This window comes from Lissotriton vulgaris, chromosome 5 (genome assembly GCF_964263255.1).
Source record: "Lissotriton vulgaris chromosome 5, aLisVul1.2, whole genome shotgun sequence".
Classification (NCBI taxonomy): Eukaryota; Metazoa; Chordata; class Amphibia; order Caudata; family Salamandridae; genus Lissotriton; species Lissotriton vulgaris.
Window position 1 is genome coordinate 587,781,790 of NC_141693.1, and position 25,998 is coordinate 587,807,787.

The window sequence follows — 25,998 nt, forward strand, 5'->3', positions numbered from 1 at the left end:
GCTCACCACATCACCCCAGTTTTAGGCCCAGATGCCTGTACTGGGCATGAAGATTTGACATTGTTCAGTATTCTGTCCATCAATTGTCCTTTTTGCATTTGTCAACCCTAGTGGGACAGTTATGCCCAGACATGGGTCCTGACCTTACCATGTCACTGGATTCAAGCTAGCCTGGGTGATGAGGGGTGATTCCCTGGAACTGGTCCCAGGATGCTTGTTTCTAGTACAGGGAGGACCTAGCCTGGCAGTTCAGGCTGGACTGTTCCGAGCCAAAAGAAACAAATTCAGCAAGGCAGGAGGGGTAAAGGCACGCCGGGGATGTCAGATCAAACACACAGTATTGTGAATGAAAGGGAGAATGCTGTAATGGACAAAAGCCCTGTTTAGTTTAACAATTTATGAAACCCTTTCCGTATTGCATATAGGAGGTGGATGAATGGGGTGTCTCTCTCTATACATTATTTAGAATGTAAAATATCAATGGTTTATTAAAGTCATTGCAGTCACAATCCACTGATCCGTTGCTTGCATAATTACTTATTTCCAAAAGGAAACATGTCACGCTGCAGCAGAGAGCGGTACAGGCACTCAATAAAGGCTCCGCCTGATGTCCTCCCTGGATTAATTATTTTTCAAACTCTTCTTTTTAAAATATTAAGAAAAATAAAGGTTGTTATAAAAAAGGTGAGAGACACAGAATGCTAATGAAGGGATGGACGTTCGCTATCCCTTGCACACCTCTATCCATTTCTTCTTTCCTATCATCCTGCCTCAATACTGTTAATAAAGCAAGACATTTGCAATCCCCTGCAAATATAAATTTTGAGATTTCCCTGAAACAGTGCAGCAATTGCAATGCAGAAACTGAAGCACTGTTCGCAAACAAATCAGTGTGCAATTAGCACATGCTAGTATGAGAACAAGAAATGGTACATCAGCCCCTTCATTTTGTGATAGAGTGAAAGGACGATACTGAACTAGTTGTGACTCAGAGGACAGGGGCAGATTTTAAAGCCGTCCAAGGCACGAGTGAGTACCAGAGTCTAACTGGCACATGCATCAAAGCCTTTTGCGATCGTAAACGGTGTGATTCGCAAAAAAATCTGCTGTTTGCGATGCATCAAGGGTCAAGGCCCTCGCAATTTGAGAATTCGCAATTAATTGCGAGTTCTCAAATTGCGATTGCATTTAAGGAATTGCATTTTTTGATTCCTTAAATGCAATGCGAGAACCACTTTGAAGTAGAGGTTTTGCTACTAGGGGGCGCAAATTACCATGAAGTTGAACTTCATGGTAATTTGCAAAAACCTTGAAAAATGCACTAAAGTGCATTTTTGAAAGTTCCATTTTCCATACACACACACACATGCCCCTGGGCATGTGTGTGTACAAGATGTACTCATATGCATATTTCAGGGGTGCAACAGGGTGTCTTTTGACACCCTGGCACCCTTGAAATTGCATTCTCAATTTGCAATTCTCTAATTGAGAATCGCAAATTGATAATGTCTTCCCATTCATTCGGATGGGCCTCTAGGCCCAGAGGAATGAATGGGGAGGTATTCCTTAATTGCGGCTCGCAATTTGCGACTCGCAATTAAGGAATGTTTCTAAATCGCTATTTTTTAAGCGATTTCTACATGCATAGGCTTTTGTGATTCCTTAATTGTGATTCCTTAAAAATTGCAATTAAGAAATCGCAAAAGCCAACATTGAAGCATCTGCCTGTTTGTCTCTTTCTAGATGTCACCATTGTAAAAAACTCTTTGTTACTCACATAAAGTGGCGAGTAGGTGAAATTAATATACTCAATTGGAAATGTATTTGTACTGCTTTGAAACGGCTGACCAGTAAAATCAGAGTTTCCAGTAAGAATTATTCTTTCCATTAAAAGTTTGACTCTTGAATTAGTTCTAATCATTGTGTGGATGGTAATGAAACAGAAATAAAATATCTGAATAAAAGAAATTGTGCAATTCAGAATGGGAAACATTTTAATAAATATATTTGTGAAATCGGCATATGAAACTGAAATATTGATTACAAAATATTTCTACTTAAGTAGCTTTGACCAACTCCTTCTTCTAAACTTCAAGTGTTCTATATCGGAAATCAATTTATAGCTTGATCTATCCAATGTGGCCTCTCCGAAGAGAGTGCCAAACAAACATTGGTTCCAAAGGTTGTTTTAATGATGTGGATATGTAGCTTTTGGGAAATGGAGAAACCACAGCCAAAAAAAAGTTTGCATTCGTTATTAAACAGCTGGCAGATGGCAACTACATTCAGTGACCACTGACTGAAACAGCAATTGACTTGGGACACAGGAGTGAAATCTACTTTTAGTGCTTTTCCAAAAAAAAGCGTAAAGTCATATCCTGTCCACTTTAAAGCATAATCACTTTAAATCGGGGTACCGAAGTTTATTAGCTGGGAATTAAATATAGGTATGATGGCTGAAGTCCCAACAGATGCCCCCGCCGGCGTAGGTGAATGGTCATTTAGATATCCAGACACAGTCTTTTTAAAGGGCAGATGTTTGCCTGTCACCTTATATTCCCTAAAACATCTGCTGTGCTCAATTAAACAAGGGTATGTTCAGGGAACTATCAAAATGGTCACATTTAACTAACAGCATCCCTGCTGAAGCACTGGCATTAATGAGTTTCCTTTTAATGGTATCAACATGCATATATATTGCTATGCTTATTTAGGCGTCTATAACACAGACAATGACAACAATTCTAGTATTTCTGCTGTCATAAAGCCCACAATGCGCAAAATCACATATTTGTAACCACAACATGAAAATCGGTATGTACAAAGAACAGATTATAATTTGTAGTTGAATATGCAATTTGTGACTGATTAAAATTCCGTAGGAGGGGAGGACAAGAGAGGGGCATCTCCCCATTCCTACTAAATTTCAATGGAATGTAGCAATGTTTGTTGAACACTTTCTGTGACTCCACTACCACCATCACAGTGCCCTCCACAGCTGAAGCTTCTTCCTGCTGCCTCAATGGCAGTCTTTTTGTCTTTTCGATTTCTGGGACACCGTCCTCTTGATGATGCAAGAGATCACAAGCATGCTCTCCAACCTTGTCTGTAGAGAGCCGGTAAAGATCTCTGCTGGGACCCAAGCACTTAGACGTTTGCATGTATCCGCAGGATGTCCAACATCTCAATCCTCGTCTCACGTTTCCAAATATCATCCATGGTATACAGTTTAAAGGAATTTAGGGGCCTCTTTACTAAGAAGTGACAGAGTGTGGCGTTATCCTTCTTGGCTTAACGCCGTTCTTCTTAAATGCAGAGCTGCATCATATTTACAACAATATGGTACAGCATTGTGTTCCCCCTGCGCTTGCGCTAAATTTAGTAGCCTAGCGCCATCGCAGACACTCTTGCACCATAGTGCAAGGCTGTCTGTGTTTAGGGAAAGTTGTTTATGTGCAGGAAGGTCTCCCTTCCTGCACATAACCAATCTTTAAATGGCATTTTGTAACTTCAATGTGTGCTTTGTTCTATGTGTGCTGCTTAATGCAGCACACGTAGAACTTGCAAAATGTCATTTTTTTAAATGATTGTTTAAATGCTTGTTTTTATTGTTTTTGATTGTTTATGTGCAGTAAGGGACACCTTCCTGCCCATAAGCAATCAATTGTGTTTTGCTGTTTGCTATGGGTGCTACACAATGTGGCACACATGGCAAAAGTAAAAACGAGGAGTAACAAAGTGAAATTAAGCATTTCTCCTCGTTTCGACAGGTTACGGCCAGGCTGCCTTTTAAATAAGGTGAAGACCCTATTGCCACTATAATGTCCTGAAAAGAGATGTTGTGATGGCGATAGGGACTTGCAAATATGCCCTCAGATTTTCAATGGTCTTCATTTTTTATTCTTCCTCATATTTACGCTCCCTTGTAAATAGGGGGTAGCGTCAAAATCAATACCCACCCATTGCCCACCACTTTCACACTAAGTGTAGAGTGAAAGGGGGGCCTATTTACAGAGCAGACTTAAGCCGCCATGGCTTAAAGCTGCCTTGCTAATTAGGCAAAGCCCTTATCACCGCCAAAACATCCTGAAAAGTGACGTTGTGGAGGCGATTGGGGCTTGTAAATATGCCCCCATGATCCTTTAACTCCATCACAGACACAGCTGTTGAGGCATCTAGGGAGGGCATCCTTTCTTCTCTTTTCTGTTACTTGCACCAGTCATTGATTCCAGTCACAAATACCATTGCATTTTCCCCTTACTTTTCACATCACTTTTTAAATTGAGGCAGCCCTCTCCCTTATCGCGGTGTATAGGGCACAAATAGATTTTTAAAAGGCCTTCCTTAAAAACGGTCCCTGAATGGCTAATTATAAGAGCCCATTTAGCAGCTCATATATGGTTAAAAAAAATAATCATTGGTTTTCTTTTTCACAGCCATGGTACAGGTCCACTGAATACAAGAACATTGGAATGTTGAGAGCTCCATCGAAGAGAATGGAGCAGCAGCAGCCTATGTTAACTAGTATAGGCCTGATGCTCTCAAAATTTCAATTTCAATGGACCTGTGTCCTGACTGTGAAGAAGAAAACCATTGATAACTGTTTTTTAGGCGATAAATAAAAGGGAACTAGCCACTAATGGCTCAGTCCTGGACGGTGATGTCAGTCTATGTATGTCCATTCTTGGTGCAGCAGAGAGTTTCTTATAGTATTTTTTTATGCATTTTTATATTGCACATAATTTACCAAAAGGTGTTAGAGCACTTTGCAATCGAATCAGTTACATTACATGATGACTTCAGAGTGCATGAAATACGTATAAAATACAAACAGATACATGCGTCTAAGAACAAAGAAAACTAAAGTGTAGCCCCTGGTTGCAGATTGGCCCTGTCCCAGTAGACACAGGGGACCACAAGGGAGGCCAACGGCCCTCTGTGGTGTACTCTTTCGATCCAAATCCTCATTGTAATGCAGACCAGGATATTTTTCGAGAAGCATATCCTCCACTGGTCCTGATTCTCCACTGCAGACCACTTCCCAGGCAGGTTCTGATCTCCACATATCCAGTCATCTGCAGATCACTGTATCATATATGCCAAATGTTAAAAGAGAAAAGTGGAAGATTTCAAAAACATAATTGAGAGAATTAATTTCCCCCATTGACTTCTATTGAGGACTGAATCAGATTATTGTCATGTATGGGAATTGCAAGTGTGCTGCTGCAGGACTGGATATTGGAAATGCAAATATACGTGTTTATTCTTATCTTTCAGGAGCAAAGAGAAAGCACTATGGCAGGCAGAGAGAGCATGGTAAAAATGTTTTGCACTAGCCTGCAGGGGCAAGTTACTGGCAGTGCATGCTCCGAGTCACACAAGAACAGTTCCTATCAGCTGAAGCCCACAGAGGAACGAGGTTTCTGCATGCAGGAATCAGTAAATGGTAGACTAGTCTTGAAATCAGTAGTCTCCTGCCTGAAGCGGGAGGGTTGGCATGTATGCTGTATGGTATCCGCCCTTACCTTTTCCAGCCTTCAGTAAGCTTTGGAGCTCCCCTGCAGCCCCTTTATCTCTCAATCTGGGTGGGCAGTACCTTGCTGGGGTTACCAACAAATGTACTGAGTTCCTCTGCATTTTCACATCAGTGAAGGTTCTGGTAGTGTCAAAGACAAGCAGGGTGTGCCCACTCAAATTCTCCAGGAAAGGAAGCTAGTCTGTTATCAGTCTACCAACTATGGCAGTTCACCAGCACCCGAGATCCTCATACTAGCAGAGACACTGGCATCCTGAGCAACATGCTCCCAGACCGAGTGACAATTTTAGGACTCACTCAACCACACCTCCAATAAACTATTCAGTGGTTCAGTGTTATATAGTCTTGCAACACTGGCTTTGGAATTAGAATGTTTACTGATTAGGAATTGCATTACCTGGACGTTTATCACTGTATTCCTCTTTGTATGACAGGTGGTATATGTGTACGATTGTAAGAGTGCCAGCCAAAGCTTAGGCTTATGTGATACCATCATTGAATGTTGCTCGATAAGAGTTGGATCTTCAGGGAAATGATGCCTCTTGTGAACTATAAGAATTGCACAATTTGTAGAGCACAGCCATAGTATGGCCTTCACCTGATAGTTCTGATTAAATCCGAAGACATTTAAGCAAAACTATTGGGGTGGTATAAATGTGGCTACATTCAATGTAACAATTAATAAAAATAAAAAGTGAATAAGAGGCTGTAAATCTTCTTTGCACTCCACCGGGCTGAGCACGATATAAGAAACATTTTGCCTATTACATAGTTAAATCCCTTCAGTGAGTTAGCAAATGTCCACTATATACCACAAATTCTTCAACACACAGTAATTTCCAAATATAATTGTCTAACATTTGGAATGTACATTTTAATTTAGTTTCCCAAATAACAAGAACCTGCCAAAACAAACATTATAGACATAAGGAAAAGATGTCTCAGTTAGTTGTATTGCTTTTGTATAAGGCATTCTCCTCCACTATGCATTTGGTTGACTTTTACATTTATACTCATCTTGATTTTCATTTATTTATTGAATATATATTTTATTTGGTAATGCAATGCAAAAAGGTTTCAAGCCAATGTTGTGAAGATTAAAAAATGCATTCATTATTGTATGAAAGCCACCTTTTCTGTCTGGTCACACCCTCTTTTTCGCCTTTTGCTTACCCTATACGTTTGCTGGTGTTAGAACCCTGCTAACCAGGGGTAATGTGCATGCGCTCCCTCTTTTTATCAAATTGGCATATTCCTAATTGATATATTTAACTTACCTACAAGCTCCTAGTATATGGTACAAACTGTACCCAGGGCCTTTATTTTAAATGCCCCTTGTGGAGAGCAGTACCAATTGTGCCATCTACTACAGTGGCAGTGCAAACTTGGCTTCAGTCCCACCTTTAAAGCCTGGCTGTAGCAGTATAAAATCTTTGATTTGGCAAGCTAAAATGAACCCTTTTGACCAGTCAAACCTTCTCTTTCACATATTAATAAGTCATCCCTGTGTAGGCCTTGTAGTCCACATGACTCGTACCCAAAAGGTATTTTTATTGTGGCTGGCCTGCTGAAAACCAGAGTACAAATTAAAAATCCTAATATTGTATCTCAGGAATGGACTAGCTAGAACAATAACTGAACAACTATTTTAATAGTTAACTATTTTAATAGTTAATAAAAATACAATTCAATGGTGAAGTCAGATTTGTAATCATTATTAAAGAAACATATTGTTTGAGAACTAATTTTCTGTGCCTGAAGTTCTTGGAGACTAATTTGCATTTGTTTTCAAACTTCTCGCACTTACGGATTAGCATTATTATAGGCAAGAAAAAGGTGTAAAATGCCACCCAGGTGCAAATGATAGGCTGACCTGAATGGGCTAAAATGACTCCTCTGAACCTCCAGGAAATGTGGGGCAGCTGTGAGCATCTTTTTTGGCATAACAGTGTCATAGCCTGCTTGAGTGTCGAGCTTGTTTGACTTGTCCTCCGGATTTGCATACAATACTTTGAGATGCCCTTAAAAGTTAGAGAACAGAATGCCAAGACAATTTGTGTGCTTGTACTGTGTATTTGCTAAAGGACCCTGCTTTGTCCCACTAGACCTCTGTCTCTGGATATTACATATCTTTTGTATCCACTGTCTGGTTGCTAATGATCCCTCCCAAGTTCAACCTGACTTCTGACTCTGTGTTTATTGTGAGGACAGTGGCTGCCCCAAACTGGATTTTTGTGTTCACTGTTAGATGTGAGGACATTAACATTACCATAGTACACTCAACGCACACACACCTCTGCACTCGAAAACCAAACTTAGGGGCCCTTTAGGATCACGGGTGGATCGCCGGAGCTCGCATGGCGGTGGCTATCCGCCTGTGATCCGACCCCGACCGCCACCCATTCCCCTCCACCATATTACTATGGCAGGTGGACCGTAGTGGACGGAAAGACCGTCTAACACTTTTCCGCCCGGTCAACGAGTTGACCTGGAAGAAAAGGGTTTATTATGGTGGCGGTATCTGTTAGACACTGCCAGCAATATTAACATGGGTGCCGAAAGATGCCTTTCCATGGCGGCATTGCCACCACAGGAAGGCATGGGGAAATAGACTGCAGGGGCCTGTTGCGGGCTACCAGGTACTCCGGGGGGTGGGGGGTGCACATGAGGGGTACTTATGGTACCCCCCCTGCAGTTCCATGCACAACATGGCAGGCACCACGCGGAGCCTGCTATGTTGTGCATGGAAGTGCACAACATGCCTTCCTGGCTGAGTGCACCGCCCGCCACAATGACAGGAATGCAGGATGTGCCCGCCACTGTGGCGGGCGCATCCTAATTGCCCCCAAGGGACCCCCGCCCTTATGGCGGACGTCCCGTTTCCCGATAAGGTGGCGGGTCGACAAAGTCTGCCTGCCATTCTAATGACCCCGTTAGTGTGGCCAGAGACTTTTGCCACCCTAGAAATGCCCAATATGGGTAGGTTTGGCCTCAGAAATGTTTATGTCATTGGTTAGTGCATGCCCAGGAGACAATCCCACACACTAGCTCATGAAAGGATAAACATAACACCTCCAGGCACCCACCTCAGAGCACTTATGGGCCTAACAAAGAACAGAAGATGAATGGGCCTGCTGTCTGTGACCTGTGAGGAGCCCTGATTGAGTAGACCTGCTCACGGTTATACCCAGGGCAAAGAAGTGGACTGATAAGGCTGACCTCCTGTTTCAGCTCCAAACTGCAAGAGACCTTTCCTGCAACTGCCCAGCTGATCAGTGACAACTGGGCCTTTACTGGACCCTGTTGTTGGCCTCTGTCTAACACCCTTTGAGTCTATGCCTCTTCTGCCCCACCATGGTCAGTGTCAAATTGCACCTAGGTCCGAGTGTACTGCTTGATTTAACTATCATTATCCCTATGTGTTTTAGGGTGCTATTCCTACCTAAAACATTAACAAATCATATCTCCAAGTCTTCTTTTAAATTTTTTTCAATGTTTGTGATGTTTTCTTTATAAAATCTGACTTCATTTTTTTTTAATACAGGTTGAGATTTTTAATGTTCCGCCTTTTGACTTTAGAACTGTCTTGATACTGCATAAAAACTTTACACATTACCATTAGTGAATCATGTCTGCTCTGTGTCATAGCTACCACAATGTGAGCTCAGGTTAATTTAGTGACCCTAAAGGTTCACCCTGACAAGGCTTGTGATTATTACTTGAGGTGGATATTTCCCCTCCCTTAAGTAATTCTCCAGTTTCTACCAATTATCATCCAGGAGTCGCTAAAAAAACAATCGAAGACACTCTCACCAAATAAATTCAAATTGATCACTAGACTGTACTCTAAGTTACTGACATGCAGGAGTCCCTTTTTGTAGTAAGTACCCTGAACAGTTCAGTTATATTAGTGTGGTTGAGGAAACAGGTCAAATTGACAAGAATCATTCCTCATCTAAATATTGGTATTGATGTTGACAACTTTTCCTAACTTTCACAAAAACAGCTTTGAAATAGATACGGTTTTGCATTTTTGGCCGTTGGACCTTCTTGGTTTTTGGTTTAAATTTAGTCATGCCAAATCAATTAATAGTGAAAATAGTGAAAAGTGAACACATGAAATGATCACTCATAGTGTAGATCTTCAATGAAAAAAAATACCAAAGTTACTGCTCTTGTAATAATAATTTAAAAGGTTTCAACTCTCTGTAAGTTTGCTATAGCAAAACCTAAACCTCATTAACACAGTGCTATGGAACTCTCTTGGTTGGCATCTGAGAGTTCACATAAACATATATAATTTTATAAAACTACTGAAAACCTATCTATTTAACAGTATTTTACTTTTAGAATTAGTCAATTTACTGCGCTTTTTCATCAGTGACTCGTACCTTTGGGTAACCCTGCGCTATATAAATACTTTAAATGCATCATATTACTCCATTGTATTACTCCTCACACCTCGTATGCTGTGTTTTTCTTATCTTGAAAAAGTGCACCTAGCTTCATCTTTAAATGTGTTGCATTCATGTTACCTGAAACAAAGCTGCATTTGCCATATATTAATGACTGGTGCAAACGTTGCTGTGTGAATACAAACTGCATGCACAGATGCCTAATCACAGACAGCCACAATTCTCTTGGCTGCTTTTGAGTTTGGTTTATTGTACGTCAGTTATATTCTAATTGCCAACATCAGACAAGAATTTTTGACTCTGAAATGAGCGATAATGCTTGACTCATCCTCCTCCAGGGGCACATTTTTGTTTTACTTACAAGTTTATATTTTGTGCTTTCCTTAGTATCTTGTTGATGACGGTCTCGTTTGTCTGATAACACTTCCCCTTAAAAATTGACGTCTAGGTGACACCTTTTTCTAATCTGATAATTGCGCCTAGCAGTGTAAGAGAGAATAGTTTCTCCACTAAACCCTCTAAACAGATCAAAATAATGCGCAGTAAAGTAGTATTAAAAGTGACAGTAGAATAAGAGTTAATTATTAGGGGGGGGGATGTGTCTATTAGGGTGTGATGAAGAACTGTTCGATCTACTTACACCTCGTTTTAGATTAGGAAAGTGTGTAGTATAGTGTTGGGCTGCACTGGCCTTTCTACTGAAACCTTTCCTCAGGGTGAACAATGTTTGTAGAATGGTGTACAAGCAAAATGACCATTTTTTTGACAGTTCTCTTTTGTATCAAATAACTGTAGTAGACTTTGGCAGGAAAATACCTTGCCTAGTGCGATCTGTTGTAACCGTAATACGGCAAAATAATACTATATATACACACATACACACTCATTTGTTGTTTAAGAGTTCTGTTTGGAATGATATAATTGCATAATTGAGTGTATTGAACATCTGAGACCTTCACACAGACCTCACTGTTGAATGGGTCCCGGGGGGACTTGGCATGAGCCAATGTCCCCCTGGGTTTATTCGCACAATGTGACCTCCCACGGGAGGTGATTGGTCGGTTGGGTTGTGGGAGGGGCTTAGCCGCGCTCGGGGTGGGAGCTGGAATATGTCATCCCTCACTGCGAGTGAGGAGGGCGGAGTTGTCGTTTTGGCGCAGCTTCGTTTGGCTGCTCCCCCCCCCTCCCGTTTTTACTGTCAAACTGAGAATGTTTTTCACGGAGCTGAACTGTTTTCTGTCAGCTGAGGATTCTTTCAGTCATGCGACGAGCCGTTTTCCTTCAGGTGGAGATGAGAGGCGAGTTGACAGGACGGAAGCTGCTATCGTGAGGGGGGCTGAAGAGCGTGTCAACATGACGGAGGTCGACATCACGAGGGAAGCTGTGGAAGCTTCTCTGGCTGTTGGGAGAGGTGTTTTACAGCGTCTTGGAGCTGCTGTGGACCAGGCCCGGTTCTAGGGGGTGGGCCGGGTGGGCCAGGCCCACCCAAACATGAGCCTGGCCCACCCACACATGAACCTTGGCCCTGGCAGTGACATCAGCAAGGCCAACAGAAAATGGCCACTGCAATTTAAAACGTTTTCTGAACGTTATTTTCCTTCTTTCTTGAGGAGTTGCCTGATTGGGCCTGGGCTCGCTCCCCCAATCACGTATCTGCATTTCCTATTTAAAAGGTGGGCTGTGTTCCCGCCCACTCGTGCACGTATAATAGGGGCAATGCAAAGGTGACAAATCCTTTCGTTGGTACTGGATTTGTGTACCATCCTGCTGCGTGGATATTTCATTCTTTTCAGCGCTGGTGAAGAGGAGTTTGTTTATGCGGGTTCATTTTCCTGACCCCTTGAGCTCCTTATAAGATCGGGCTCTGACAGAGTTTGTAAGGAGCAGGTAAGAGAATGTGTGGCTATTGTTGCGTTTTTCATCATCTGTGAGCAAGACATACTTTGTGTGCTGTGTATATTTTATTTAAATCGTTTGTTTAAATCGTTAGTATCATTATCATGACTTGTTCTAGTTTTTAAATGCAGAAAAACTGTAGTGAACGTGGATAGCTATGCGCTGACACTGGTGCTACCTGCTATAATCTTGGACCCCTCCTGAGGCTTGAGCCGGGAGGTAGAATACAACTGTTGTGCTAATTGTATGACTTTCGCTGTGTGTGCAATTGTCGCTGATTAAAAACGCTTTGCATTAGAACACGAGCTGCATTTTTAGACGCCGATATTTTAAAAAGTCACTAATTGCGTAAATTACTTTGGAATAACTTTAGCACTTACCTCACCCCTGCAAATTACTCCCCTCGCACTTTCCGCCAGTAACAGCCGATTTTAGGGCTGTTTACCGAGCAGAAGGGTAGCGTTTCCTCACGGCAGACATCTTAAGTGGGAGGCGGCAGCTGGTTGAGCGCTCTAGCCTTTCCTACAAAAGGATACGGATATCCTCCGCGACAGCGGACGCGTACAGTGGACGCACCTCGCCAGCACCGGAGTCACGCCAGAGTCAGCCCGTCTGCGCCCGTCTGCGCCCGTCTGCGCCCGTCTGCGCCCGTCTGCGCCCGTCTGCGCCCGTCTGCGCCCGTCCGCGCCTTGGACGCACCAAGCACCATGCCATTTGTTCAATCAGGTATCAAGGATTTAGTTACATGCCCCTCTATAACTGAGGCACAAAGTGACATGACCAGTCATTTATGCCTAAAATACTCTTCTGAATGTTTACTAGCCCTTCGACCCTCTCGACATTCTGCATGCAGGACAATAGATCCTTATTTAAAGAAAACTACATGTCAATGCTGTCACTTATCCACTAACCACGTACAAATCAAAGCCCTACAGGTTAGAAATTCTACAAACAATAATAAGATACCTTCAGAACAGTTTCTATTCCTTAGCATTAACTGTCGCTCACTACCTAAGCATAGAACTGAAGTCTTCAATTTACTCTTGGATGAGGTTCCCGATGCAGTTTTTCTTACTGAAACATGGCTTCAAGACAGTTCTGGACCTGACTTAGCTATGGCACTCCCTGAAACTTATGCAATTGTCAGACTTGATCGAGAAAAACCACCAGGAGGAGGGATAGCAATTATTTTTAAAAAACGCTATAACTGCGAATTCAACAAACTCCCATGTGAGGGTTGTGAAGGCGCAATTTTTAAACTTTCACTCACACCGAACTTTACTTTCTCGGGAGCACTTATTTATAGGCCACCAGGAACTGCCTCTAAATGGATATCTCATCTTGTTGAACTTCTTGGACCCCTAATTATGAAAATGGCTAGCTTCACTATTCTAGGAGACATGAACCTACATTTGGAGAAAGATGATTGCCCAATAGTGAACGATTTTAAAACGGATCTTGCATCCCTTAACCTGACCGTAAAGAACTCTGGCCCCACACATAGAGCCGGTCATTTGTTGGATCCTATCCTCTCCAACCTAAATGACATATCTAAACCCACGGCCATTCCAGTGCCTTGGTCTGACCACTTCCTGATTAAATTTTCCCTTCTTGTAAAAAACTCAAATGGGGTGAGAACATCAACTCCTATACAATTAATCAGGAAATGGAAAAAACTTGATCTAGAAAAACTTAACTCCCTTCTCGAGGGCCATCTCCCTTGTACAAAATCTACAGTACAAGAGTTTTCTACACCAGTCCAAACTTGGCTCCTAGAAGCCATTGATTCCATTTTGCCCAAAACTAAATTAAAACAAAACTCCCACCGTCCCCCTGCTCCATGGTTCACTGAGACCTTGAAACAAGAAAAAAGTATATGTAAAACTGCAGAACGTCACTGGAGGAAATCCTACTGCCTTGAGTCCAAATTGGCTTATAAAAATAAACTCTCAAATTATCAGAGGCTCTGTGCCAAAACTAAAGCTGAACATGCTTGCACGAAAATCACCGAAGCCCTATGCCAGTCCAAAGCACTTTTTAAAACTGTAAGAGAATTAGCTGGTTCCCTTACATTACAATCTCCTCCAGATCTAAACAAATCACAATGTGACGCTCTTGCAGCTTTTTTTGTAGAAAAAGTTGATAAGATCTATCAGGGTATAGAACAAACCACAAAGGAAATTGCCAAGTCCAGAGCGATTCTGCCCGTACCGAAGGAGTGGAAACATGCAATGATTCACCCTTTACTGAAAAAAGCTGGAACTGATCCCAACTTGCCATCCAACTTTAGGCCTATCTCTTTGTTGCCTACCTTTGCAAAGATACTGGAAAAACATGTTCACAGAGTCCTCACTGATTTCATTACCCCCCATGATCTACTACCTCTTCATCAGTCAGGATTCCGCACAGGATTCTCTACGGAAACGACTCTGTTGGGCGTAACTGAGAACATCCGTCTACTGTTGGACCGCGGAGAAACGGTTGCCTTGCTGTTACTGGATCTCAGTTCAGCATTTGATACTGTGTCACATGCTGTACTTGAGCAAACCCTCCACGCCACCGGTATCAGGGGCGCCGCTTGCAACTGGATTAAATCTTTGCTTGAACAACGCACCTTCCAAGTTTTTTCCCAATCAGCATGCTCTGATACTATGACCCTTAAACATGGAGTGCCGCAGGGCTCTATATTGAGCCCACTGCTTTTCAATGTTTACATGAGTCCACTGGCCAAAATGATAGAAGAGTCTGGTCTACTCATGTTCTCGTATGCTGACGATTCCCAGCTTATTTTCTCTTTATCATCTTCGGATCCCAACAACATCTCGTCACTAAAAATCGGCCTCACTAACATCGCAGAGTGGATGAGAAAAATTTTTCTCAAACTCAATGGCGAGAAAACAGAGTTACTTGTTTTGGGCAAAAACAAAGAACTCTGGGGACCCCAGCACTGGCCTGATGTGATGGGTACACCCCGGTCCCAGTCAAATCAGCCCGCAATCTCGGAGTCATCATTGATGAATCACTTAGTCTTAACCAGCAAGCTACTAAGACATCAGCTACTTGCTTCGCGATTCTAAAGTGGTTGAAGAAAATCTGTTGGATGTTGCCCAAAAATACCCAAAAATCGGTCATCAATGCTTTGATAACCTCCAGGCTCGATTACGCCAACGTGCTTTATCTAGGGGCCAATAAGGCCATAACCCGACGACTACAGACGGTGCAAAATGCTGCCGCAAGATTGCTGTGGAAAATTCCCATCTCCACACCTACCACCAAGTATATCCGCGAATTGCGCTGGCTGAAAATCGAGAACCGGGTAAAATTTAAATCCTTATGTCTTATGCACAGGATTTCAACCAACAAGGCACCCAAATACCTACAAAACCTTATTCATCCCTACCGTCCATCCCGCACCCTTCGTTCAGCTACAGCCAACCAATTTGTGATCCCCAAAATCAGGCTGGCGAGAATGGGCGGCAAATCTTTTTCATACCTCGGACCCTCCCTCTGGAACACTCTTCCATTGACCCTTAGGCAGGAAACTAATCACCTGAAATTCAGGAAGGCCTTAAAAACCTGGCTGTTTAACATCTAAAAAAAACCTGATTTTCTCAATGCACTGAATCATCAGCGCCGGGAAACCCTTTGTTGGGTATCTGTAGCGCTATAAAAGTGAAATAAATAAATAAATAAAATAGCTCAGTGGGTTACTTCACGGAGATCCTTTGACTACTTGCAGTTCAGAAGTTACAATCCTAACATAGGACAGTGACCTATGGACTGTCATCAAAGACCTGCATTCAAACCAGAATGGTATAATTAGATTTTTTTGTATTGCTAGTTAGTTCACATTTTCCCACTCTTTCATAATTCTAATGTTGCAATAAAGAGTTTATGTGGGCATTATACATTGTAATCAGTAAAGCCAACCCCCAAACACTGGGGTATGCTTTAAATCCTGTGTTTGTGCTTCTCCAGAACTAACTCTCTTAAAACATATTGCCCAGCAGTATGGATGACATGTGATTCCTACACCTGGTAATCCTCATTAGCTTATGTGACATTCCCTATAGGCTGATTTACATACTTGTATGATTCATTGTCTCAGCATAATGTGAGCGTGATGTAAAGTGCCTTGACACCCTACACTACGAGTAGCTCTAGACAACAAATAAAATGCATACAAGAGAGGGGCTACGGAGAGATGATGGGCACTGTTAGAGGGTGGCTATGAGGGAATCCGAGGGGGACATCATGGGGGGAGGGGCTATGGAGCGCTGAGGGGCACTGGTGGAGGGTGGCAATGAGGGAATATGAGGAGGAGGTCATGGGGTAGAGCTATGGAGAGATGTGTGGACTGGTGGAGGTTGTTTGTGAGGGAGTCTGAGGAGGGGGTCATGGGGGAGGGGCTATGGAGCGATGAGGGGCACTGGTGGAGGGTGGCAGTCAGGAAATGCGAGGAGGAGGTCATGTGGGGGAGGGGCTTTGGAGCGATGAGGTGCCCTGGTGGAGGGTGGTAGGGAGGGAGTATGAGGGGGAGGTCATGGGGGAGGAACTACAGAGAGATCAGGGGCACTAGTGGAGGACGGTAGGGAGGGTGTATGAAGGGGAGGTCATGGGGAGAAGCCAACGGAGAGATGAGGGGCACTGGTGGAGGGTGGCAGTCAGGAAATGCGAGGAGGAAGTCATGTGGGGGAGGGGCTTTGGAGCGATGAGGTGCCCTGGTAGAGGGTGGTAGGGAGGGAGTATGAGGGGGAGGTCATGGGGGAGGAACTACAGAGAGATCAGGGGCACTGGTGGAGGACAGTAGGGAGGGAGTATGAGGGGGAGGTCATGGGGAGAAGCCATGGAGAGATGAGGGGCACTGGTGGAGGGTGGTAGAGAGGGAGTATGAGAGGGAGGTCATGGGGAGGAGCTACAGAGAGATGAGGGGCACTGGTGGAGGGTTGTAGGGAGGGATTCTGAGGAGGCACTATGGATCGATGAGGGGCACTGGAGGAGGGTGGTAGGGAGGGAGTCTGAGGAGGAGATCGTGAGGGGAAGTCAGTACGGCGAGATGAAGGGCAGTGTTGAAGCTTGGCAATGAGGGATTCTGAGGAGGAGGTCATGAGGGGGAGGTGCTTTGGAGTGATGAGGGGCACTGGTGTCAAGGCTTTCGTTTAGTAATAGGGACTTCCTTAATCTTGAATGCTTTATAATAAGCTTAGCATTCAAGTACTTGTGTTGAAGCCTGGCCTGCTGGAATTCGAGGGTTGCAGTTAGGTCCAAACCTTGGTCTTACTTTCAAATAACTCTCCACATGCTCTGTGTATACACAGCAGCAATCCGTTTTATCATGCTGCCTGTTTGCAAGTACATATGATGTAATCAGGGCGTGTAGGCTACCTCCAGAAGCGACAAATTGGGCCTGCAGTGGCCCACCCGAATGTGCCCTTGGCCCACCCAAATAAAAATTCCTGGAGCCGGGCCTGCTGTGGACCCGAAGGCGTCAGAGCGCTTCTCAATAGGAACAGACAATTACAAATGAACACAATTACAACAGCAGGATAAGTTACATGAGGTAAAAGTGACAATTGTGAGCAAACAAAATACATGAGGTAGCAAACAGTGCAATACAGGGGGAAAGAGTGTCAAGTTTGCCGGTTACATGAGAAGACAAATTACAATTAGAGGTATAATTCTGCATTATATGCTAGAGACAGAGGCACAAGAACAAACATTACGAAGGCAATGGTGGCACTTGTGCAAGTATCAACAGCAAACAAAATGTGAGAGGTAGCAACACAGTGTGTTACAAGAGAAAAGTGATGTGTGTAAGCTACAAAGGGGTACCATACACAGGTGCAAGGGTAATACTGCTATAAATGGTAAACACTCAAATTACCGGAACACACTGGGAAGGCACTTCCATAGTCATGGAGAATAGTTTTTTCAGTGATAGAAGGAGGGCTCGAGGCACAGGAGCTCAATTGTGCTACATCTGCCCCATTTGTGTTGAGGGGACACCATGCTTTATTTTGCATACGTCAGGAAGAGGACTGGGAGAACTGGCGGACAAAGCAGCACCAGTTTTGTACATAGCCCCCAGCAGGTTTATGAATGAAGAACCATTGGTTACAGACAGTGCAGCAGGAGTCAGAGATTCTAGCAAGTCCACAGCGGGGCCAGTGGTTAGGGGTTGAGCACTCACATATGTCCACTAATGAGGCGTCTGGTCTACATAATGGATCAGGTAAATGGTAAGTTGGTGGCGGTTCCTGGCTGGAGCGGCGAGGAATTGTTAGTGGACTCTGGGAGCAATTCTGGGTTTCAGATTTTCTTTTCCAGCTAAGGCAAAGCAAAGTGCGGCTTTTGGTAAGTCAGAGTATACCCGAGTCGGATCTTTTGCGGATTTAGGGGCTTCGGCGGGGTGCTCTCTAACGATTCCAGTGTCCTCATGGGAAGCTTTTGATGGGGGTATTAGAGATGGGGAAAAGCCCAGTACAAGTGTTGACGAGAGCAATTTCGCTTTGGGGCATAATACATATCTTGGTCCTGATAATGAGAATGGGGATACTAATGTTGAATATTTGGTCCAAGAAGCAGCTCCTGTTTTGGTTAGTCAGGAGTTTGGGTAGCTGGGGAAAGGGTCATTTCACGTTTGCTAGTTTATTGCAGAGATCTGGAGCGGATTTCTCAACATTTTCATGTGATGTTCTTAAAGAATGGCAAAAGGTGGCATATTAGGGTCATGATAATGAGAATGGAGATACTACTGTTGAATATTTGGACCAAGATGCGGCTCCTGTTTTAGTTAGTGAGGAGTTGGGTAGCAGGGGAAGGGGTCATTTCAGGTCTTTTAGTTTTTTACAGAGATCTGGAGCAGATTTCTCAACAGTTTCAAGGTGTCGTGGCGGACATCTTGGGCGTGATAATCCTAAAGATTTAAAAAAAAAAAAGGGGGCCACACAGTTACTTTCAGGTAGGAACAAATGGTGGGCTGCGTGGTCTTGTCCTTTGCTGGGCGTCATTTTTGATGTTCGTTGCTGGGCGTCATTGTTGATGTTCGTGGGGGTGGGCTTGCGGGGGGGGTTTCGGGTTCTTTTGGTAGCAGAGAATTTTCATCAAGTCCCTTCACAGTTAAGTGCAGTGCCACAAACCGCTGGGGTGCCATTAGTTAATTTCAGTCCGGTTATGACTGTGGCATCAATCAACAGAGTGTGGTTTTGGGTCTGGTCGGGCGAAACTACCTTATATGGGATTGGCTATGTCATTGAGCACACATCTCTCCGGCAGTACTAGACACAAAATTTGGAACCACGATTTTGCGGATGCTTGTAGATTATTGCTAAGAGATTTGCAGGCCGCAGAGGGCTCGAAAGAAGAGGAGTTAGGATTGTCCTGCCGCCCTAGGGTCCCCAACAACGTCGAAAATGGGACGGCTGCCTTTCTCATTTACGCTAGTGTACTTGAGAGGCATCTGGAGAGGGTGCTATGTAAATATATTGACATTCTTAGGAGGGCGCACTTGCAGGTGGGTGGATCTGACTGGCTTAATTATGATGAGGAGTTTAGGGCCAGGGTAAGTATTTACAATGACAAGCCATTGGGGGAAGTAGACCAAGAGCTTTGGCTGCATTGGTTGTCTGTTCATCAGACATCGACGTCTATCCATACAGTATGTGGCCTCCCCATCATTTATCGGCCCTTTATACAGTGTCCCGCTTTAATGGGGGCGGGTGGGGTTGGCAGAGCACAGTTGCCGGCAACAGGAGCCTGTTGGAATTTTTAACTGCGGTTCCGGTAGTCAACAATCTTGCATACTCAAGCACAAGTGTCCGCAGTGTGGGAAAAGACACCCAATTTTACAGTGTTTTTCCCAGTCAGCAATTTGGGGTCCATGGGAGAGGTCAGAAGGGCAGAGGGGCCGGTGCATCGGTTGTCCCAGAAGGCGCCTCCCCATTTAGAATACAGGCTATGTTACAATATTTGGATGATTACCCGGATGTGGTAGCCGCCTCTGAGTTGTTTGGAGTTTTTAAATAGTTTTTCACATTCGTTACTAAGGCCCTAGTGCTCAGCGTTGAACGGACAACTTGCAATCAGCAAAGTTATCTCAGGTGTTCGTTTGAAATTGTAGAAGGAAGTGCAATTCTGCAGACTAGCAGGTCCTTTATAAGCGGTGAGAGATGCCCTAGTAATTTGGCTGCGGTTTTTGGAAGATTTCAATGGTGTCTCCATCAATTTTGTAGAAGATGATATGGTGTGGCAGATAAAAAAAAAAAAAAAAATTCAGATGCCTCTGGGGCTCACAGCTTTGGGCTCTTTTTGGGAAGGACGTGGTGCTGAGCGCTGGCCGGATCATTGTTTCCATCAAGGTAGTAGCATTGCTGTCATGGAGTATTTCCTATATTGTGGCTTTACAGGTATAGGGTGAGGTTTTCAGGGATTCGCTGTGTCCTTTTCACAGTGACAACATGTTTGTTGTGAACTTGGTCAACTGGCGGAGTGCTAGAGACGTACGTGTTCTGCAATTATTCGGTTTTCTTATGTTGCAAACTATTCAATGGAACATTGTGTTTAAGGTGAAGCACATACCAGGCATAATTAACTTCATTGCAGATGCTCTGTCTCATTGCAATTAGCAGACAGGTTGTGCGTTGGCTCCAAGGGCAGACAGCTGCATGACGGAGATTCCTTCAAACATATGGGCGTGAGGATTGCTGAATTGGTGGAACACCTTATTGCTCAGTCAACAAATCGCAGTTACTGCCAGGTGTGGTCCGAAATTTATATTATGCTTCCTCACAGGACCAGGGTGATGCAGCAGTCTGGTAATGAGGATTTTTTCATGTTACGTTTTGTGCTGTATCTGATGGACGGGGTGAACAACTCAATCGCAGATGCTCTGTCTCGTTGCAATTGGCAGAAGTTCCGGTATTTGGCGCCAAAAGCGGACAGAAGCAAGACGGCCATTCCACCGACCATCTGGGACCTGGGGGAGTGGGGATTGTGGCACTGATGGAGCAGGCTATTGCTAAGTCCAGGCGCAGGAGTTACCAACAAGCGTGGTCTGAATTTTTAAATTATGCTTTGGCACATGATCAGGATGGAGCAGCAGTTGAAAATGAACAGTCTCTGTTAAAGTTTGTATTGCATTTGTTAGATAAGGGTTTGTCGCATACAACCATTTCCGGCAGGTTGGCGGGCATTTCCTTTTATAGTCAATTATTTTTGGGTAAGGTAGTGCAGGTTGGGTTTTTGTTGAGGAGGATGCTGAAGGGGTTTGGGCGTAGCAAGTTTATGTTAAATCTTTGAGGGAACCTATTACTTTTGAGTTGGTACGAAGGTTTTTAAGTGTTTTGCCTAGTTGCTGCTATAGCGAATGGGAATTAGTTAGGTTCAAGTTGTCCCTGGTCTCGTTGTTCTTCGGGGCGTTCCGGGTTTCGGAAATTTTGGGTTTACAAAATCAACTGGGGATTCAGACATCGGACATTCGGGTTGGGACTAGGGAAGTTTTACAGATCAGGTTGAGACAGTCAAAGACAGACCAAGGAGTAGTTGGAACTTGGATTCAGTTAAAAGCGAGTGGGGTTGTGGGTTGTTGCCCGTTGGGGTAGTGGGATTCCTTTTTTAAGTCAGGTGTTTTCCGTTCTGGGGTGATTTTTTGCCATGAGCAAGGGGGGCAGTTGTCTGGTTTCAGTTTTTATCAGTACTGAGAAAAGGGCTTTGATTGGAGGGGGTAAATCCTCAATTGCTTTGGGTCACATTCTTTTAGGATAGGTGCGGCTACGGAGGCTGCCAGTTTGGGTTGGGGGAGGGTGGAGATACAGCGCATTGGGAGGTGGAAGTCCAACTTTTGTTACAGATATGTTCGGTTATGACATACAGTTCTTTTCTCGTATGTTAGTTAATTGTGGGTTTTTTCATCATAGATCTAGTTTTGGATTTCCCCCGGAAAAAACGGACATGGATTATGGGCCATTCCTTGATTAAATGGTCATCAGTTTTTGCAGAACAGCAAATCTGTGGAAGAGGTTTGGGTGTGTATGGGGAAGATCATGAGGTTTTGTGGAAAGGTGTGGGTGGAATGAGGTGGAAGGACCTTTTTTCGTTGCTGTCAAAGCTGTCTGCTGAGTGGGGGAATCCCGGATCTTCTCATTATACACCTGGGTGAGAACGATTTGGTGGAATTGTCAGGCCTCACCTTGATAAAACAAATGAAGTTGGATCTGGTAGTGCTGAAACAAAATTGGGTTGGAACAAGGGTTGCGTGGACTGGTTTTGTATACAGGCACCAATGGAGAGGGGCTAGGCTACACTCAGTGGTGGAAAAAGCCCGCCGAAAATTGAACAGAGCAATGTCAGTTTTTTGCAAGGCAATGGGTATCATGGTATTGGTGCACAAGCATTTTTCGAGTGAGATGCTCCATTTATTCAGGTGCGATGGGGTACACCTGTCGCAGATGGGACAAAGTTATTACCTAATGGAACTTTGGGATGTGCTGGCAAAACTGTGGGGGGTTGATCTGTGGTGTTCTCACAAAGAAGTTTAAAAAAAACATTTTGTTGTTGTTTATAATTGCGGGTTTTGGGTGGGACAGGAAAACACTGGAGGTTTTCCTGGGTGGCGTGTTTTGGGGGATAGGATAGTCTAGAGCTGACATATCCTTTCTCTCTGGGGGGTGGGGGGAGGGTAAGTGGATAAGGGAAAAGAAAAGTTGGAAGAAAAACTTTGGTTGGGATATAAACAGTTTTGGAGTTTTTGGAAAAATGATGAAATCATTGGGGAATGGTGATGAAAAACAGTTGGGGAAAAGGTTTTGGAAAAAGGTACAAAGGTTGGTGTTTTAATAAATAAATGTAAGGTGCGGAGTCTGTCTTTGGCTGTCCTAGTAATAAAGTGACCTTTTATGCTATGAACAGAAATGTGTGGAGTGTCTTTATTGTGCGATAATAAGTGTTGTTCAAAGCTTACAGAGAATGACGGTTCTCTACTGAATAATTAAAAAAACTGACAGGTGTATGTAGTATGTTGTGGGCAAAAACTACTCTATCCAAGAATACCTACTATATATATTTAGTATGGTGTACAAAAAGACACAGCTATACTCAGCCACCTTTACTCAACATGAATATTTGTAGTAGAGGCTATGGAAAAAGTTACATTTTTAATAGAAAGTGTCACTATAGACATTCTATTCTCCACTCCGATCATGAATGTATGAAGTAAATTATGAATATATCTTTACTAATACCTCTCCCCAGCGTAATGATTGTATATAGTAGAGATTAGTTAGCAACTTTTGTCTCTGCTGAAAACTGTCTGTGCATTTAGGGATGTACATCGAAGGCTGCAGATAAACACTATCCTCATCTTTAAAGCTGTCTCCAGTATAATGGACATATGATGGGAGGAGGCATCGCCATCGTCCACAGGAGCACCATCCGTCTCACGACCAGCACCGACAACACCCTGACCAGCGCCGAACACCTGCATTTCCAGATCCACACCAACCCGAACACCACCCTCAGAGGCACCCTGATCTACCGACCCCCTGGACCACGCACGCAATTCAGCGAGGACATCGCCGACTTCGTCAGCCCGCACGCCCTCCCCTCTGCTGACTACATCCTCCTGGGAGACCTCAACTTTCACCTGGAGAACAACAACGACCGCAACACCAGCACCCTGCTCGACAACCTCGCCAACCTGGGACTCAAGCAACTGGTGTCCACCCCCACCCACCTCGCCGGACACACACTCGACGCAGTCTTCTCTTCCAGCACAGACATCGACTTCAGCCACGCCACAGAGCTTCAATGGACGGACCACAGCTGCGTCCACTTCACCTTCAAGAGAACGACGACCCACCACCACCAGAAACAGGCCGCCCGCAGAAGCTGGAACAAGATCACAGCAGACCAGCTCGCCACCTCCCTGAGCCAGCACCCTCCTGCCAGCTCAGCGAACCCCAGCCAGGCCGCAGACAACCTCACGAAGTGGATCAACAACTGCGCGGACGAACTCGCCCCACTGAGGACCCCGCCTAGCAGACCCGGCAGCAAGAAGGCCCCATGGTTCACCGACGAACTCAAGAGCTCCAAGAAGAACTGCCGAGCCCTCGAGAAAGTCTGGAGAAGGGAACCGACACCGGACAACAGGACCTCCTTCAAACTTGCCACCCGGAAACACCACCAGCTGATCCGCGCCGCCAAGAAAACAGCTTTCAAGGACCGGTTGGACAACAACGCACACAACTGCAAGGAACTCTTCAACATCGTGAAAGAGCTTTCCAACCCCAGCGCAGGAAACAACGACATCACCCCATCACAAGACCTCTGCAACTCCCTCGCTTCATACTTCCACAACAAGATCGCGGACATACACAACAGCTTCAACAACCAACCAACGCACACCATGACCGAACAACCACCCCCCACCACCACCCTCCACGCCTGGACCCCGATCAGCACCGAAGACACCATCCGCACGATGAACTCCATCCACTCCGGATCACCGACCGACCCCTGCCCTCACCACGTCTTCAACAAGGCCGACGCTGTCATCGCACCCCACCTGCGAGACATCATCAACACATCCTTCGACACCGCCACCTTCCCCGAGAGCTGGAAGCACGCCGAACTCAGCGCTCTTCTCAAGAAACCCACAGCGGACCCCACCGAACTCAAGAATTACCGCCCCATCTCGCTCCTCCCGTTTCCAGCCAAAGTCATCGAGAAGACCGTCAACAAGCAGATGGCCGCCTTCCTCGAGACGAACGGATCCCTCGACCCCTCACAGTCCGGCTTCCGAGCCAACCACAGCACCGAGACCGCCCTCATCGCCGCCACCGATGACATCCGAGCCCTGATGGACAATGGAGAAACAGCGGCCCTCATCCTCCTAGACCTCTCCGCGGCATTCGACACGGTCTGCCACCACACCCTAGTACGGCGCCTCAGCAACATCGGCATCCAGGACAAGGCGCTGGAATGGATCGTCTCCTTCCTCGACGGAAGAACACAGAGAGTCCGCCTACCACCGTACAAGTCAGAGGCCTCCGAAGTCATCTGCGGCATCCCCCAAGGATCATCTCTGAGCTCCACCCTCTTCAACGTCTACATGAGCCCCCTCGCGGCCATCGTACGCAAACACAACCTCAGCATAATCTCCTACGCCGACGACACCCAGCTGATCCTCTCCCTGACCAACGACCCCGCCGCCGCCAGAGCCAACCTGCACGAAGGGATGAAAGAGGTAGCCGAGTGGATGACGACCAGCCGCCTGAAACTGAACTCGGACAAGACGGAGGTCCTCATCCTGGGCTCCTCACCCTCCGCCTAGGACGACTCCTGGTGGCCTCCCGCCCTGGGCACCGCACCCAAACCGACAGACCATGCACGAAACCTGGGCGTCATCCTGGACTCCTCCCTCTCCATGACCAGGCAGGTCAACAACGTCTCCTCGGCGTGCTTCAACATCCTACGCATGCTAAGGAAGATCTTCTGGTGGATCCCCACCGAGACCAGGAAGACCGTCACCCAGGCCCTCGTCACCAGCCGACTGGACTACGGCAACGCCCTCTACGCCAGTACCACCGCCAAGCTCCAGAAGAGACTCCAGCGGATCCAGAACGCCTCAGCCAGACTCATCCTCGACATCCCACGAACCAGTCACATCTCCGGACATCTGAGAGACCTTCACTGGCTCCCCGTCAACAAAAGAATCACCTTCCGCCTCCTCACCCACGCACACAAAGCCCTACACGACCAAGGCCCGAGCTACCTCAACAGCCGAGTCAACTTCTACGCTCCCAAACGCCACCTCCGATCAGCCAACCACGCCCTCGCCGCCGTCCCCCGCATCCGAAGAGCGACTACAGGAGGAAGGTCCTTCTCCTACCTGGCCGCCAAGACCTGGAACTCCCTCCCGACCGACCTGCGCCTGACCCAAGACCACCTCTCCTTCAGGAAGAAGCTGAAGACCTGGCTGTTCGAGCAGTAGCGGCACCCCCCCCCCCCCCAGCGCCTTGAGACCCTACGGGTATGTAGCGCGCTTTATAAGTGTCAATGATTGATTGATTGATTGATGATGGTTGTAGAGAAAGACTGTGGTCTCGTCGAGACGTCCTCCAAAGGTAATAAGCGTTTGTAGTAGTGCATACAGAT